The 18,513-nt window shown below is 41.9% G+C and overlaps 1 protein-coding gene across 23 annotated transcripts in view; it reads left to right on the top strand.

The window, feature by feature from the left end:
• MAGI2 (membrane associated guanylate kinase, WW and PDZ domain containing 2) overlaps window positions 1-18,513 on the top strand; it is a 630,648-nt gene that overhangs the window by 264,521 nt on the left and 347,614 nt on the right. The window contains exon 1 of one of the 23 annotated variants that reach the window (XM_087873400.1): window positions 8,151-8,169. The exons of the other annotated variants lie outside the window; for them this stretch is intronic. The gene's annotated coding sequence lies outside the window, so the exon portion shown is untranslated. Of the gene's footprint in view, window positions 1-8,150; window positions 8,170-18,513 lie in introns of those variants that run through there. 23 annotated transcript variants of the gene reach the window in all.

Here is an 18,513-nt window from a genome sequence, read left to right as displayed (position 1 = left end):
CAAAATTTCCATTGCTAAGCGAAACAGTTATTAAGTGAATCTCTCTATTTGTTAAGTTAGCCAGATGGTTGTTAAGTGAATCTGGCTTCCCCATTGACTTTGCTTGTCAGAAAGTCACAAAAAGGGGATCGCGGGACACCGCAACCTGTCACAAGTATGAGACAATTGCCAAGCGCCTGAATTTTAGTCACATGACCGTGAAGATGCTGTGATGGTTGTAAGTGTGAAAAATGATCATAAGTCGAGGACTACCTGTATTCCAAATGCTCTTCTAGATGATGATCCCTCCATCAGATATACAGAGTGAAGAGGGAGGTTTATGATGTAGAAATTATCCCGCCTGGACTACTGCAATGCTCTCTACATGGGGCTCCCCTTGAGGAGCACCCGGAGGCTCCAACTGGTGCAGAATGCGGCCGCGCGGGGGATTATGGGAGCGAGGGGGTGCTCCCATGTGACACCTCTCCTGCGTGAGCTACATTGGCTTCCAGTGGTCTTCCGGGTGCGCTTCAAGGTGTTGGTCACCACCTTTAAAGCGCTCCATGGCATGGGACCTGGGTATTTGCGGGACCGCCTTCTGCCGCCGATAGCCTCCCACTGGCCAGTACGCTCCCACAGAGAGAGACTCCTCAGGGTGCTGTCAGCCAGGCAATGTCGGCTGCCGACCCCCAGGGGGAGGGCCTTCTCTGTGGCAGCTCCTGCCCTCGGGAACAATTTGCCCCCGGAGATACGAAGGATATCGGATCTCCGGGCCTTTCGCTGTGCCCTAAAAACTTTTCTTTTCCATCAAGCAGGGATTGCGTGAAACACCCCCCCCCCTTTTTTTTAGTCTTTTTTAGCTTTTTAAATTGTCAAATGGGTTTTAGTTTTCAATGTTTTAAATTTTTGAGCCACAGTTATTTAATTCTTTTAATAATTTTAAATTTTGTATTGATATGTGTTTTAGTTCTGGCTGTGCACCGCCCTGAGTCCACTCGGAGAAGGGCGGGATATAAATTGAATAAATAAATAAATAAATAAACAAACAAACAAATAAATAAATAAATAAATAAATTATAATTGTGGGGAGATTAAACCAACGAAGGAATGAAATTGATGGAAAGGAAAAGTGTCATTTAGAAGGCTCAAGGTAGACCAATAAAAAGTTCAGCAGGTCAATTTTGAAGGACCTGATATGAAAGAATCTTATTTCTAGAGGTATGTTTTGATCGATGTTTAGAATCAACTTTACAGAGAGGATTAATTCCATTAATTAATTCCATTAACTCCACATTCTTATTGTTGAGTCTGTCATCTGCACCTCCATCACTGTCTGGTTTGGCTCTGCAACCCAACAAGACAGACACAGACTTCAACGGATAGTTAGAACTTTAGAAAAAACAATGGCTACCAACCTGCCTGTGGCTAAATAGGACATCTTTATGCCAGGGCGGGTAGGCGAGCCCACCTGAGATCTCCGGCTGAATACCACCACTGGGATAAACCCAAAACATCAATAAGAAACACTTTTAAGAATTGAAGAAAGCAGAACGAGACCGACACTATTTTTAACTTCCCCTCTGTAGCATCAGTTTTTATGATATTTTAACAACGCTCAAGGTGGCTATTTAGTGAAGGAAAAAAAATTGGTGTAAAGACAAATTTCACGAAAAGCCAAAAGTTGACTATTCCATGTTCTAGACCAGGGGTGTCAAATACGGGACCCACAGGCCAGATACGGCCAGCGCAGGCCACTCCCACCCCAGCTCTGCAAGGGCAAAAATACGTCACGATACAGCCCGCAGTGCGATCGGGTTTGACACCCTTGTTCTAGACCAGTAATGGCTAATCTTTGTTTCCTCGGGTGCCAAAAGTGTGCACGTGTGTGCGACAGTGAGTGCGTGCCCACACCCACACATGACTATCCCACCTCCCCACTCCCCCGCCCCCTCCACACATGCCCATGCCCCCCCCACACACACATCCTGGCCCGTTTTTGGTCCCAGGAGGCTTCAGGGAGGCCTGCTAGGCCCAAAATTGGACGTGGGGGAATGCCGGATTCCCCCCAGCCCCCCGTGCATGTGTGCACGACCCCTCTGGTCCTCTGCACATGTGTGCATGACTCCCCCACCAAGTCCCCCCCGCACATGTGTGCGCTTCTCGACAGACCAGTGAGCTGGCTGGCGGGAGGCATGTGCACATGCGCGGTGGAGCTGACCTCGGACAACGACTCGTTTGCCCACAGAGATGGCTCTGTGTGCCACCTGTGGCACCCGTGCCCTAGGTTCGCCATCACAGTTCTAGACTGATGACCGGGGTTATTCATATAGGGTCTTTTTTGAAAAACTACAATAGTGTGTATGTCTGTGGGTCTCTCTGTGTGTAAGTCAGTGTTTCTTAACCTTGACAACCTGAAGATGGGTGGACTTCAATTCCCAGAATTCCCCAGCCAGGTTACCAAGGTTGCAAAAGCTGGGGAATTCTGGGAATCGAAGTCCATCCATCTTCAGGTTGCCAAGGTTGAGCTACTGGTTGTAAATAAATATTCTGCTTATGTCAGGGCATTTCTCTGAGCACCAAAAAAACCTGAAAAGCCATGTCAGATCTTATTGAGAGCCCCATTGAGCATTTATAAATCTCTTTCTATCATGACCAAAAGCTTTCAGATCTTCACCTCCTGTACTTCTTTCATGGAAAATAGCTCTTGCGGAATTTACAGATGCTATCTTCAAGCGTGTATTTCCCTCCAATCTTGCTTTTCTTTAGCGTATTGCATTTTAGATATCCTGCAGCCTCTACACGCCTTATAAGTTCTCTCCATCGTACATAAAACTGAGGTGGGGGGAGGTTGGGTTATTAAAAGTCCCAGGAACAATGCTTATTTCAAAGAGCTATTCAGTGTAGACGTGTGCGGATTGCAGAAACAGGGAGTTACGTCAACTCCAAGGATATTGAGCAGGTCAGAATAAAGTAGTAATTACCCTTCAATTCTCCCAGCTTTCTGGCAGATGGCAGACCAAGCAGAGGGGTCGCTCGGTTGCTAAGCCGCTCTCTGAGGTTTACGTTGGATTCCCTCCTAAATTTTCTGGAAAAATTAGGGATTGAAGGATGCCCAATCTCTCCTGGGGCTTTCCAAATATGTTGATTCTGTTGGTTTAATATCGATTAAAAGTGTGAATGTCGGACCATCTCAATTTCCACTCGTCTTTCAACGTTAAAATAGAAGATAAAGTTCCTACATTTTGCATGTGGAGTGGCAGAATCTGGGGACGGAGTGAAAAGGGCGATCAGTCTCGTTACAGCATCTACCATTCTGTCTGCGCCATTGTTCATGTTTTACATAACTTGAATCACGCTGGATACTGCAATGGTTAGAAATGCGAAAAATGCAGTGGTGGGTTGTCCCTGGTTCGGACCGGTTTGCAAGAACCGGTAATAAAACCGGTGGGAGGCCCCGCCCACCACCCTGGTTGTCGTCATTAGCGATCTGCGATCCCATTGCGAACAGGTAGTAAAGGTAAGTAGAACCCACCCCTGGAAAAATGGTCATAAGCAGAGGTAGGTTTCACATTTTTACCACCAGTTCACCGCGCACCGAAAATGTGAGTGTGCATGCACACTTGCTTCATGTGCACATGCCTACCACGCATGCATTTTGCTTATTTGCGCAGCTTGCACACATGTGCACGTCTTAGAAAACATGGCTAAATAAGACAGCATAGCGCTGGAGCGGGGCAGCCCACCCCCACCCGCTGTCGCTTCTACCAGTTTGCCCGAACCGGCTGAATAATACCACTGGTCATAAATCACTTTTTTGTAACTTCGAAGGGCCACTAAACAAACTGTTGTATGCCCGATCTGGAAGTCACGTAGAGCCAGGATGGCAATGATGCTTCTATGAGTCCTGTCAAATTATTTACCTGTTCTGCATGGTGGAGCACAAACCCCCATTTAGAACTGGTAAGACCACAGGTGGGTTTCACATAATTTTTCCACTGGTTTGCCGCGCATCGAAAATGTGCGTGAGCACCTTCCGTGCATGTGTGTGGCCTTCTGCACAGGCGCTTTGTTTGTGTGTGCAGCTTGCACACTGCGTGCAGCTTAGAAAATGTGACTAAATAGCATGGCATAGTGCCTGGGTGGGCAGGCGGAACACTACCGGTTCGCCCAAATCGATCTGAACCAGCTGAATATCACACTGTGTAAGACATTCTCCTTTTCCCCCAATTTGAGAAACCCAAGATCTTTGTGTTATCTGGATTCTCTTTCAATTATGTTTATTGGCTCTCTTTCACCTCGTTTCTTTCACTCATGCAGCACAGTCTCCCTGGACTTAGCTCTTAAGGAAAAGTAAAGGAGATTGTTAGCGGTACCAAATTCTCGGATAATTGCTGGCAGCAGTATCCTCTCTAGAAGTTAAGCAGCATTGGCAACAGAATAGCCAATGAGTGAGGATTTCAAGAGGGAAATACTCCAAAACAGAAGATTAATGGATCTTTCAGAAATAGGGAGAACAGCTAACAAGGTATTTATAGGTCTTTTAAGTGTGGGGTGAGTTCAGCCAAGGAGGCTTTATTTAGCTGATGTTATGGAGTTTTCCCCAGTGAATTCTCCATTTCAAGGAGAATATGTTGAGTCAGATCAGTAGGGATGTTCTTGTTGACTGATCCAACAGTATATTCCATATTTCATTATGATTCAGATTTTTTTTTCATTTCTTCTCTTTGCTTTTTTTTTTTTCTTTCTTTCTTTCTTTCTTTCTTTCTTTCTTTCTTTCTTTCTTTCTTTCTTTCTTTCTTTTTTTCTTTCTTTCTTCCTTCCTTTCCTTTCCTTTCCTTTCCTTTCTTTCTTTCCTTCTTTCATTTGTCAAACATGTACGAGATAATAGGTATAACTATAAACATGGACATGAGCAGAGAAAATGAGTATAAATAAAGAGAACAGTAGGACAGGGGTGGTAGGCATGTTGGTGCACTTATGCATGCCCCCTTACGGACCTCTTAGGAATGGGGTGAGGTCCACGGTAGACAGTTTAAGGTTAAAGTTATGGGGGGTTAAGGCTGTAACAACGGAGTCGGGTAGAGCATTCCAGGCATTGACCACTCTGTTGCTGAAGTCGTATTTTCTACAATCGAGTTTGGAGCGGTTTATCTTGAGTTTGTATCTATTGTTTGCCCGTGTAGTATTGCAGTTGAAGTTGAAGTAGTCGTTGTCAGGTAGGACATTGTAGCAGACAATTTTGTGTACTATGCTTAGATCAGACCGCAAGCGGCATAGTTCCAGGTTGTCCACGCCCAAAATTTCTAGCCTGGTGGCATAAGGGATTCTATTGTGAGCAAAGGAGTGGAGGACTCGTCTCGTGAAATACCTCTGGACCCACTCAATTGTATTAATGTCCGATATACAGTGTGGATTCCAGGCAGATGAGCTGTATGCAAGAATTGGTCTGGCAAAGGTTTTGTATGCCCTAGTTTAACAACTCTTAATGCCTTTTTAGCTATGCTGTTACAGTGAGCTCTGGGCTTAGATCATTTGAGATGAGTACGCCTAGGTCCTTGACAGAGTGAGGGTCGTCTACGAGGTCATATCTGCCCAGCTTGTATTTGGTGTTCTGATTTTTGTTGCCAGTGTGTAAGACAGAGCATTTGTTGGCTGAGCTTTGGAGTTGCCAACTGTGCAATTCCCTCTTCTGACAACCCACCGTCCCTTTTTGCTATCTACAGTCAGTAGGTACCTTAACCGCCTAATTTGTTTTTCTCTTCACAATGAACTTTTGAATTATAGGAATGGTGAGGTTGCCTGTTGGGAAGCTTCTTCTGAAGACACTCAAGCAGAAAGCTCACAATGTTTTGGGGGGGTTTCTCCCTGGTGGAGATTTTCTGGGCCTCTTTTTGCAGATCTCACTGCTTCTATCACCCAGAAGTAATCCAGGCAGAATAGGATGGAGGAGTAATCCAGGCAGGACAGGGTGGTCTATCTGAGAATAACCTTCTTAGCATGCCAAGACCTTGCTGGTTCTTTGTCTGTGAAACTCACGCTGTTGGATAAGGTCCAGAGGTTATCTGTAAAAGGAAACAACAGCTCAGCTTCTTTCTTCTAAAATAAGAAGTGGGAGTGAGATGTTATACACCCTAGAAATAAAAAAGGGGGGGTGCTTTTAAATGTCAGAAATTAAATCCAGAGCCAGATAGTTAAATAATAGCGAGATGTGCAGGGATGTGTTGCTAGCGACATTTTTTTAAAAAAAAGATAGCTGGAACTCTGCAAAAATAGGATTGAAAACATGATTACAACTACAGCTTATTTTGCCTTAGCCAACATAAGGATTCTTTCTAGGAAGTTTAAATTTAGCAACCAATCTCACTATCTCCGTGGTGGGATTCAAATAATTTCACAACCGGTTCTCTGCCCTAATGACCAGCTGGGTAGGCGTGGCTCAGTGGTCATGTGACCGTGTGGGCGTGGCCAACTCAACATCACTCATGTCAATGGGCGCTTCGCCTTAGCTGTTACAATGTTATAAGGGTTAACCAGAGAGGCAGTTTCTGTAAGCAGGGCAATAAAGATTAGGCTAGAAACACCACCAGAATGTTCCCTTCCTGCCTTCCTTACAGGATTAGTCCTGTAAAGTGGAAAAAAACAAAATAAGATTTTAAGCCTAAAACGCTGAGTTTGTCGATCGAAAGGTCGGCAATTCAGCAGTTCGAATCCCTAGTGCCGCGTAATGGGGTGAGCTCCCATTACTTGTCCCAGCTTCTGCCAACCTAGCAGTTCGAAAGCACATAAAAAATGCAAGTAGAAAAATAGGGACCACCTTTGGTGGGAAGGGAACAGCATTCCATGCGCCTTTGGCGTTGAGTCATGCCGGCCACATGACCACGGAGAAGTCTTCGGACAGCGCTGGCTCTTCGGCTTTGAAACGGAGATGAGCACTGCCCCCTAGAGTCGGGAACAACTAGCACGTATATGCGAGGGGAACCTTTACCTTTACCTATAGTAACTATGTCCTAATAAGGTATACGTAATACGCCAAACCTAACAGTTTCTAGTTGTTACTCTGCCTACCCATTTTCAAAGCGCTGACTTCAAAGCAAGATATATCATTGCCCTTATCTTCCAGTGTGCTTCCTCTGCTAATGATCCACCCATTAATTCTTCAAAGTGAGTTAGTATAATACGTAGAAACAATGCTTTGTACCTTGTATATCATCAATCATATATAAAATAATAATGATCCTCATAGCCTATATTTTCCTTGGTTGTCTCTGGAGGATTAAAAAAGAAAAACTTTGCATATAAATATTCATGCTTTCCAAGGAACAAGGCTATTTAAATTAAAGGTTACCGGGTGCTGAAAAAGACAGATCTATTCATCTCTAAGTCCTTGAGGTACAGTGGACAATATTGGGCCGATAGGACTTAATACAAGTAACATGCAGGAAATCCAATATTTTTGGGGGTGTTGTTTTCAGAACAACACGACTTTAGCTGCACTTTGGATTCTGAATGATTCCAGTGATCAGATGTCCTTATATTAATGATTATATCTAAAAGCATTCTCTTTTTTTAATTTTTAATTTTTATTTCTCATAAACACATTTACATGTACAGTTATTTATCCATCATTTTTCATTCATCTTATCTATTCACTTTCACTTTTCATTTTTACTTTTTCGGGGCTGCTCTTTTACCCTTTACTTTTACTCCAACCTTTCTTCTTCTCCTCCCCTTCTTCTCCTCCCTCTTTCTCCTCCTACTTTCTTTGTTCTTCCTCTTCTTCTTTTCCCTACTTCCCCTGCCTTTCCCCCACTCCTCCCTTCTTCCCCCCTTCTAACCTTCTCTTTATCTAAAAGCATTCTTTCTGGCATTCATAAATTCGTATGAGCACTGAGTCAACCTATTCTCCAAATAGGTTGAAGGCCTGACAAGAAGCAATGGATGGCAACTAATCGACGATAGAAGAAAGTTTCTTAGAAACTAAGGAAAAATTTCTTAACAGAGAAAACAATTAACCAGTGGAACAGCATGCCACCAGAAGTTGTGGGTGGTCCATTACTGGAGGTTTTTAAGAAGATATTGGACAACCATTTGTCTAGAATGGTCTAGGGTCTCCTGCTTGAGCAAGGGGTTGGACTAGAAGACCTCCAAGATCCCTTCCAACTCCCTTATTCTGTTAAATCTTCAAAACTGGTAAGTACATCTCAGCGAGAATGATCTCACCAGTCTTTGGGATGTTGAGCAGAGACTGAACATTGATACAGGACAAATAGAGCCTGGATAGCTCTGCAGACTAAAGCACTGTAATTTAACACCAGCTGTCTGCAATTAAAGTAAGTTCGAATCTCGCCAGGCTCAAGGTTGACTCAGCCTTCCATCCTTTCTAAGGTAGGTAAATTGAGGACCCAGTTTGTGGGGGCAATAAGCTGACTTTGTATAAAATATACAAAAGGATGAAGGCTATTGCTTAACGCACTGTAAGCCGCCCTGAGTCTCCGGAGAAGGGCGGCATATAAATTAATTTTTTTTTAAAAAATGGTAATTCGTATTATTGGTTGAGATAATTGCATGATTTGGGAAGAATGATTCCGAATGAATAAAAGGAATCATCTGCTTAGTTTTATAAGTGAATCAGTTGGAATTGGAAAAGAAACCATGATCATTTCTTGGAGGAAACGCCAAGATCTCATCACAAGGACTACGTTACGCGGAAGATTCATACTAGGCATCCCAAGTCATTGAGGAAATGTTTTAATAAATTCTCTTGGTCCCAAGGATACCTACAGCCATCTAGCTATGGGCGGATGGGGCTCTTAAAAGCAGTCAGGTTGCATTGGAATTTGAAACTCAATCATGGCCAACAAAACTCCATATATCAACAAAGCCGAGATTCATAATTAAAGGGATCCATCTCTTCTCTTGAAGCCAGAAACTGCACATGATGTTTATGGCTCTTTTAGGGGGATTATTGATTCTCACCCATACCATAATTCTTTCGGGTTGGATTTGATAAAAAAAAGAAAGAAGAAGAAGAATTGCCCTGCGCACCAGTTAGATGTTGGCAGGAGTCCATTCAGTGTTTCTTCTATAGCTTTATTTATTGCTTGTGCTTTTTTATTTGTTACTGTGCTCCTTTCCCCTAAAGCGATTTATGCCTTACAGGAGTAAAAACATCAATTGCTCAGCACTGGAAATCAGTAGAATGGATAAAAACCGAAACGGGATATGGTTTTAGTTACCGCTTTTATATCACTCAGTGATATGCATTTGGTCAATGATCAGCAAAAAAATTAACAAAACAAAACAAAAAAAAAAGTGCAGCAAATAAATGCATCAGTATACTAGATTGGAACACAGAATATAACATTCACCCCTCTGTTATTATGTGAATATACTTGTTATTTGGATCCCATAACAAATTTTAGTTAAGCTATATCAAGCCAAAAGTAATATTTAAACAAAAGAAATTATATCTTTAGTCAGTCTATCTATCTATCTATCTAGCTAGCTAGCTAGCTAGCTAGCTAGCTACCTAACTAGATAGCTACCTAACTAGATAGCTAACTAGCTATCATCTAGTTATCTAGCTATCTGGCTATCTAGCTATCTAGCTACCTATCTACCTAGCTATCCATCTATCATTTAACTAGATAGTTATCATCTATCCATCCATCATCTATCTATCTCTCTACCTATCATCTATCTACCTATCTACCTAACTAGCTAGCTAACTAGATAACTATCTATCATCTAGCTATCTAGTTATCTAGCTACCTAGCTACCTATCTACCTAGCTATCCATCCATCATTTAACTAGCTAGTTATCACCTATCTCTATCTATCTATCTATCTATCTATCTATCTAGCTAGCTAGCTAGCTAGCTAGCTAGCTATTATCTAGTTATCTAGCTATCTTGTTATCTAGCATCTAGCTACGTATCTACCTAGCTATCCATCAATCATTTAACTAGATAGTTATCATCTATCCATCCATCATCTATCTATCTATCTATCTATCTATCTATCTATCTATCTATCTACCTATCTATCTATCTATCTATCTATCTATCTATCTATCTATCTACCTATCATCTATCTCCCTATCTAGCTAGCTAACTAGCTATCATCTAGTTATCTAGCTATATGGCTACCTATCTACAGTACCTAGCTATCCATCCATCATCTATCTATCTATCTATCTATCTATCTATCTATCTATCTATCTATCATCTATCTACCATCTACCTAGCTAGCTAGCTAGCTAGCTAGCTAAATAAGTATCATCTAGTTATCTAGCTATCTAGTTATGTAGCTATCTAGTTATGTAGCTATCTAGCTACCTACCACCTAGCTATCCATCCATCATCTAACTAGCTAGTCATCATCCATCCATCCATCATCTATCTATCTATCTATCTATCTATCTATCTATCTATCTATCTATCTATCTTCTATCTATCTATCTATCATCTAGCTAGCTACCTAGCTAACTAACTAACTAGCTATCATCTAGTTATCTAGCTATCTAGTTATGTAGCTATCTACCTAGCCACCTAACTATCCATCCATCATCTAACTAGCTAGTCATCATCTATCCATCCATCCATCATCTATCTATCTATCTATCTATCTATCTATCTATCTATCTATCTATCATCTATCTACCTATCTAGCTATCTAGCTAGCTATCATCTAGTTATCTAGCTATCTAGTTATGTAGCTATCTAGCTACCTAGCCATCTAGCTATCCATCCATCATCTAACTAGCTAGTCATCATCTATCCATCCATCATCTATCTATCTGTCTGTCTGTCTGTCTGTCTATCTATCTATCTATCTATCTATCTATCTATCTATCTATCTATCTATGTATCTATCTATCTATCTATCTATCTATCTATCTATCTATCTATCTATCTATCTATCTATCTAACCCTGAAATGGTCTAGGGTCTCCTGTGTGAGCAGGAGATTGGACTAGAAGACTTCCAAGTTCCTTCCAGCTCTATTCTGATTGATTGACTGACTGATCGATTGGTATCAATTAAACGGAACCACGTTTAAGCAGAGTCCAGCTTTTATAGATGGAGAGTGCCTCCATCTTAGCTCATAGAACATAGAATAAGCGTTGGAAGGGACCTTGGAGGTCTTCTAGTCCAACCCCCTTGAATCATTTCATCTTGCTTGGGTCATCCTGTCCAGTCCCTCACACTTTGCAGACCTGGTCTGTAATTCTATCTTAGCCTTTCATGATTTCCTTTTTATAGTCTGTACTCTGTTAACTGTGTCTGTCACCCAGATTCTTTTGGGAATTCGGTGGTCTTGAAATCTAAGGAATTAAAAAAAAAATCACTTTTATGAAATCTGATGGTTTACTGCTTTATTGGGCATTCACTCGTGTCTACTTTAAATTTCCTCTTTTTTTTTTTTTTTTTTTGAAAATACTGCAAATTGTTTTTGACAATACAGTGTCTTTATAAATTGCATGACCTTTGGAGACAATTACTGCTTTTTGAAAAACTAGCTCAAGTAACTAGAAACTAGGGGGAAATAACCTCTGGGACTTGGCCCAATACAACAAAATAATTGTTTCGTTGGGATTAATCGTTCCCTTTCAAACAAACAAGCACTATAAAGTGACTTAGGGAATATTTCAGATACTTCTAAAGGCTATACTTGCCTTTATATTTCAATAAAACAGCAATAAACATTACTGCCTTCTGAAGGTTGTTGAACTCTTATTCCTAACCAGAATTCCGCTCAAAACATACCAATTGGAAGTAGGCAACTATTGCAATATCTTGAATTTGGAACTTGTATAATTGTCCATATTTCGAGGAAAAGAAAATGCAGTCGTGAGTTGAACATCTGTATATCTTTTTGGTAGGAAAAAATGCTCTTTTTACAATGTCTACAGAGATTCCCACCACCTATCTCCTCCCGCTTATGACTGTATGACTGTAATTTTGTTGCTTGTATCCTTACGATTTATATTGATATTGTTTCCTGATTGTTTATTTGTACCCTATGACTATCATTAAGTGTTGTACCGTATGATTCTTGATGAACGTATCTTTTCTTTTATGTACACTGAGAGCGTATGCACCAAGATAAATTCCTTGTGTGTCCAATCACACTTGGCCAATACAAAATTCTAATTCTAATTCTAATTCTAATTCTAATTCTAATTCTATTCTATTCTATTCTATTCTATTCTATTCTATTCTATTCTATTCTATTCTATTCTATTCTATTCTATTCTATTCTATTCCATTCCCTTCCCTTCCATTCCATTCCATTCTATTCTTTTTTTTAAAATAGTCTTTATTTACATTTTTCATTAAAAAAAACCAGAAAATAACAACACACCATATCAATAACATACAAGACAACATAACAAATAACGAACATATCTGCAAGTACATTATGTTCCGAGGGAGACAGAACAACTTATATCTCTTTATACATCAATTAGGTCTATCCGACCTCACTTTATTAATATAATATAAATTTCTCAATAAATACCTTTCCTCTTTTCAATTAGGTTATGATTTTCTCTTCGCTAGCCAAGTATATAATTTTTCCCAAGATAAACATGTTTGTGTTTGATCTTTATCTTTTAATTTTTTAGTCAATTTATCTGCTTCTGCACAGTCCAAAATCTTTTTTATAAATCTTTTTTCCTCCGATGGGATATCTTTGTTTTTCCAAAATTGCACAACTGGAGGCAACTGGACTTTCTTGGTTTTCTTTGAAAACATTTTTCTTCTCACCCAAGAAGCTTCTTCGGCTCTGACTGGATGGTGGGGAAGGGAAGGATTTATACTCCTTGCAGATAGCTGGTTATTTGCATCCTTTTAGAGAGTCATTGAGGCCACTTGTCTCAGGGTCTCCTGAGTGGTGCAAATGGGTGTGGAGCCTTTTTGGAACTGCTGAGAAGCTACTGTATTCAACATTGAAAGGACACAGGGCGGACACATCCTGCAGAAAGCACAACTCCACAACACAATCCTTTCATCAGTTCCAAGAAGGCTCCACGCCCATTTGCATTATTCAGGAGTGGTTTTTTTTTTTCTTTCTGAATTCTTAAAAGCAAAACAAAACAAAAAAAAAAACAGTTCAGCAATGTATTTTAAAGGTCTTAATCAATGTATCCGCTCTCTTAATTACTCGGTGTCATCGTTTAATGACATAAATAACTCTCTCCATAATTGCAACACTTCAAATATTTTTCCCCCTCCGGCGGATTTGCTGAAAATAGTACGCTTTTACAAACGTTAATTGACGTAAGATTCTCAGAAGGCCCTTTTTTTAAAAAAAAGATTGAAATCCTTTTCTCTTTTGGCACATTTTTACACTCACATGCACACTGGTAAATTCAGTCTTGGAAACGCAATTGCTACATTCAGTTTCTGTCAGCTTTTTCGTTTCTGCGAGTTGGGAAAGATTTTATGCTAATAAATAGGACGGGGAAAGTGTTCTGTTTACTTACAATGTTCAACATGGACATTAATATTCCCGAGTAGCTGAAGGAGATTTGATTGAATATGAATGTAGCATCAGGAGCAATCATTTTATTTTCCACCAAGTGCTAACAGACGTATAAAAAGACAAGTATATATAATTCTCTAAGGATAAATAATTCAAAACGCCATTCAGATTGTTGAAAAGGAAAGGTAAGGAATCTGAAAGGCCCCTTAACTCTGTCCCTGGTGTGTGGAAAAACAGTGTGATAAAAAGCAGAACCTTCACAATAATTATAATCTTGTCAGAATCCAGACTGGTTAACCATTCGTTCATTCATTCATTCATTCATTCATTCATTCATTCATTCATTCATTCATATTTATTTATGTGGACTTAAGCCACGCTGTATCACAACTTTAAATCCAGTTAAAAGGGATATTTCCAACCTTCAAATATTAAAAACTAGCTGGACACCTGTGCTTCGCTACGAAACTATGTGATCGGGCTTGATAAATTGACACGTAATGCCTGAACTTAATGTAGAATGTGTAACGCCTTAGCATCAGAGCGTGTTAATATAAGGCAACTGGCAGTTGGAACAGAGGAGGAGGGGGAATAGAATGTCCCAGCCTGCAGGCCGGATGAGTCACACGCTGGCCACGCCCATGCCCGGTTTAGCGAAGGGGTAGCATCAGAGCATATTAATACAAGGCAACTGGCAGTTGGAACAGAGTTCCTTTCAGGTGGGGAGAGAGAGTAGAACGTCTAGCATCAGAGCGTGTGAATATAATACTGTATATGAAATACTAATGATCTGATGGTCATTTTGAAAAATCCTTTCTTAGCGAGCACCTAGAAGCCAAGAGGAACATACGTGCCAAATTTCAAGTTTGTTGGCTTTACGGTTCTGGAGATTTTGTGATGAGTGAGTGGTATTTGGCTTTTATAGATGATAGATAGATAGATAGATAGATAGATAGATAGATAGATAGATAGATAGATAGATAGATACTGTTATTACAAAATGGAGCTGACGTATCGACCGTATTTAAAGCCAAATTTGATAAGACCACTTAAGAGTCAAGAAAGCTGATATGGCAGTTTCCAAAGAGCATTTGGAGATAAAGAAAATGTGACGCCACTTCTTAATGCTTTATTTATTTTTTTTCATTTTCTGCTGTAATCATAATTTAAGCTTCTATCTGCATTTCCCCCCCTTTTTAACAATGTCTGTAAATTAAAGTCCAACTAGGTAGCTAGATGAGTTGTACAAATAAAATAAGATATAAACAAGCCAGTAACAAGCCAGTGTCTCAGTGGCTAAGCTGAGCTTGTCGATCAGAAAGGTTGGCGGTTCGAATCCCTACCGCCGTGTAATGTAGTGAGCTCCCATTACTTGCCCCAGCTTCTGCCAACCTAGCAGTTCGAAAGCACGTAAAAAAATGCAAGTAGAAAAATAGGGACCGCTTCAGTTGGAAGGTAACAGCACTCCGTGCGCCTTCGGCATTTAATCATGCTGGCCACATGACCATGGAATCATCGTCAGACAGTGCTGGCTCTTTGGCTTCGAAATAGAGATGAGCACTGCCCCTTAGAGTCGGGAATGACTAGCACATATGTGCGAGGGGAACCTTTACCTTTACTGTTTATTAGTGAACTTGCTTCCAGAAGTTGTAGGTGCTCCATCACTGGAGGCATTTAAGAAGAGACTGGAGACTTTCTAGAGTGCAGAGAAGAGCAACCAAGAAGATGAGGGGACTGGAGGCTAAAACATACGTAGAACGGTTGCTGGAATTGGGTATGTCTAGTTTAATGAAAAGAAGGACGAGGGGAGACATGATAGCAGTCTTCCAATATCTCAGGGGCTGCCACAAAGAAGAGGGAATCAAGCTATTCTACAAAGCACCTGAAGGCAGGAGAAGAAGCAATGGGTGGAAACTAATCAAGGAGAGAAGCAACCTAGAACTAAGGAGAAATTTCCTGACAGTGAGAACAATTAATCCGTGGAACAACTTTCCTCCAGAAGTTGTGAATGCTTCAACCCTGGAAGTTTTTAAAGAAGAGACTGGATAACCATTTGCCAGAAATGGTATAGAGTTTCCTGCTGGAGTAGGGGGTTGGACTAGAACAGGGGTCCTCAACCACCGGGCTGTGGCCCATTACCAGGCTGCAGCATGTTCAAAATGGGGCCATTGGAGAGATGGGCAAGTGTATGCACGCGAAGCACTGAGCAGCGGAAAAGCACATGCATGAAGCACCACTTGCATGAGTGAAGGGCACTTGCACTCCCGTGCAAAGTTCCACTCGTGTAAATAGAATAGAATAAGAGAGTTGGAAGGGCCCTTGGAGGTCTTGTAGTCCAAAGCCCTGCTTAAGCAGGAAACCCTACACCATTTAAGACAAATGGTTATCCAGTCTCTTCTTTAAAAACTTCCAGTGTTGAAGCATTCACAACTTCTGGAGGCAAGTTGTTCCACTGATTAATTGTTCTCACTGTCAGGAAATTTCTCCTTAGTTCTAGATTGCTTCTCTCCTTGATTAGTTTCCATCCGTTGCTTCTTGTCCTGCCCTCAGGTGCTTTGGAGAATAGCTTGACTCCCTCTTCTTAGCGGCAGCCCCTGAGATATTGGAAGACTGCTATCATGTCTCCCCTCGTCTTTCTTTTCATTAAACTAGACATACCCAATTCCAGCAACCGTTCTACGTATGTTTTATTTATTTATTTATTATTTATTTATTTAATTTGTATACCGCCCTTCTCCCAGAAGAGACTCAGGGCGGTGAACAGCCAAAATTAAAAATACATACAATACAAAAGTTAAGATAATTAAAAAGAATTAAATCATTGGCTTCCCAATTTAAAACCCCCAAGTCTATAAAGTTTAAAATCCCAATTAAAAACCATTTAGGCTAGGCCGGCTTGGTGAAATAAATAAGTCTTCAGGGCCTTACGGAAGGTCCGGAGGTCCGGGATCAGTCGTATTCCAGGAGGCAGCTTGTTCCACAGGGCGGGTGCCCCCACAGAAAAGGCTCTCCCCCTGGGGGCCGCCAGCTGACATTGCTTGACCGACGGCACCCTGAGGAGGCCCTCTCTGTGACAGCGTATTGGCCCGTGGGAGGCTATCGGTAGCAGCAGGCGGTCTCGCAAATATCCTGGCCCTAAGCCATGGAGGGCTTTAAAGATGAGAACCAATACCTTAAAGTGCACCCGGAAGACCACCGGGAGCCAATGCAGCTCGTTTTAGCCTCCAGTCCCCTCATCATCTTGGTTGCTCTTCTCTGCACTCTTTCTAGAGTCACCACATCTTTTTTACATCATGGCGACCAAAACTGGATGCCATATTCCAAGTGTGGAATACTTACCAAGGCCTTATAAAGTGATATTAACACTTCACGTGATCTTGATTCTATCCCTCTGTTGATGTAGCATAGAATTGGGTTGGCTTTTTTGGCAGCTGCAGCACACAGATGGCTCACATGGAGCTTTGTATATGAGTGTCCTCAGCTCACGTGAGCAGAGCTTTGCGCACAAGTACAAGCGGCCTCGGCTCGAGGAAGGGGAGCGTCGTACATGAGCACAAGCACCCTTCGCTCGCGCGCGAAGCTCCATTCACAGGACTGGAGAATGTGTACATGTGCTGCTTACACAAATGGAACTGTGTGAGGTGTGCTACCACTCACACGCCTCCCCCCCCTCAGGCCAGGCCAGGCCAGGCCGCCAAGCCAGGCCACCAAGCTGGAAAGGTTGGGAACCACTGGACTAGAAGGTCTCTAAGCTCCCTTCGAACTCGGTTATTCCGTTCTGTTCTTCTGTTGTTCATGTGCGAGAACCAATGTCAAATACGTCTTTAAATGCGGTGTCCTTAAAGCTTTGGAATATAATCAGTTGCAGCTTCATGTAATTCCAAGTTGCTGGCTTGGTTTTACTTTTGAGATCAGCTGTCTCCATTCTGCTAAGGTTTGAAGTCTATTGTAAAGGCAGCCGTGTTTTTCACTCGTTTTTTTTTTTGTTCTCCAGACATGGGTCCCTGCAGTTTCCTCTTTATCGTTTTTCTTTTATTCCTTCCCACAATAGCGACTGATGAAGACACTTACATTTGTAAGACCTTTGTAAAATAGAAGATTGCCAGGGGTAGCTGTGTAACGTCGCCATTAATTGAAAGCCGCTTGTGGCTCACTTTTTCTCGTCCTTTTGCAGAGTTAGGGAAGGCTTATTTGCGAAGTGTACAATTATTAAAGAAGACGAGACTCTGCCAGACAAAGAGACTATACGGGATAAACTTCTGACCGAAAGGTTTAACTTTTTTCGGTCAGTTTTAACAACTTTGTAAAGAGGCGGTGTTTACTGCTGGTTGATGACATTTCTTTGGCGTTCAAAAATGTAGTGACATTGATAATCAAGATAAAATAAGACGGCAGTAATTTTTGTCAGATGGGATCATATCAGGGGTGAAATTCAACAGGCTCGGACCGGTTCGGGCAAACTGGTAGGGATGATTTGAATCAGTTCACCGAACTGGTAAAAACCACCCCTGGTTGGCCCTGCCCATGCCTGCCCAGTTGCCCGCTCATCTGGTCACTGCTCACCCCTTCCGGCTGCTCGTTCGCCCCTTCTGGCCGCTCAACCCGTCCACCCACCGCCACCTTACAGGGCGAGACCTTTCTCCCTCCATTCACAGCGGAGCTGCTGCTCCTTTTATGGTCCCCCCTGGCCGCCGCCCTCCCAGGGACTACCTTAAAGGGACAGGCTGCAGCAGCTTCGCTGTGAATGGAGGGAGAAAAGTTTGGCTTCTCTCTGCCACAGCATTCACTATTAACAGTGGTGGGATTCAAATAATTTACCAACCGGTTCTCTGCCCGAATGATTTCTTCCAACAACCAGTTCACCAAACTGCTTAGAAGGTTAACAACCGGTTCTCCCGAAGTGGTGCGAACCGGCTGAATCCCACCACTGACTATGAACCCTTCTCGTGCTCATACGCACATTTTTTCCTACTGGGTTCTGTGGGCGTGGCTTGGTGGGGGTGTGTCATGTGACTGACTTGGCGTGGGCGTGAGTGAGTGACATCAA

Source organism: Pantherophis guttatus, chromosome 7, assembly GCF_059756535.1.
Source record: "Pantherophis guttatus breed Tessera chromosome 7, ASM5975653v1, whole genome shotgun sequence".
In the NCBI taxonomy this organism is placed as follows: domain Eukaryota; kingdom Metazoa; phylum Chordata; class Lepidosauria; order Squamata; family Colubridae; genus Pantherophis; species Pantherophis guttatus.
The sequence above is the reverse complement of the archived record's forward strand: the minus strand, read 5'-3'. Positions and strand labels throughout refer to the sequence as shown.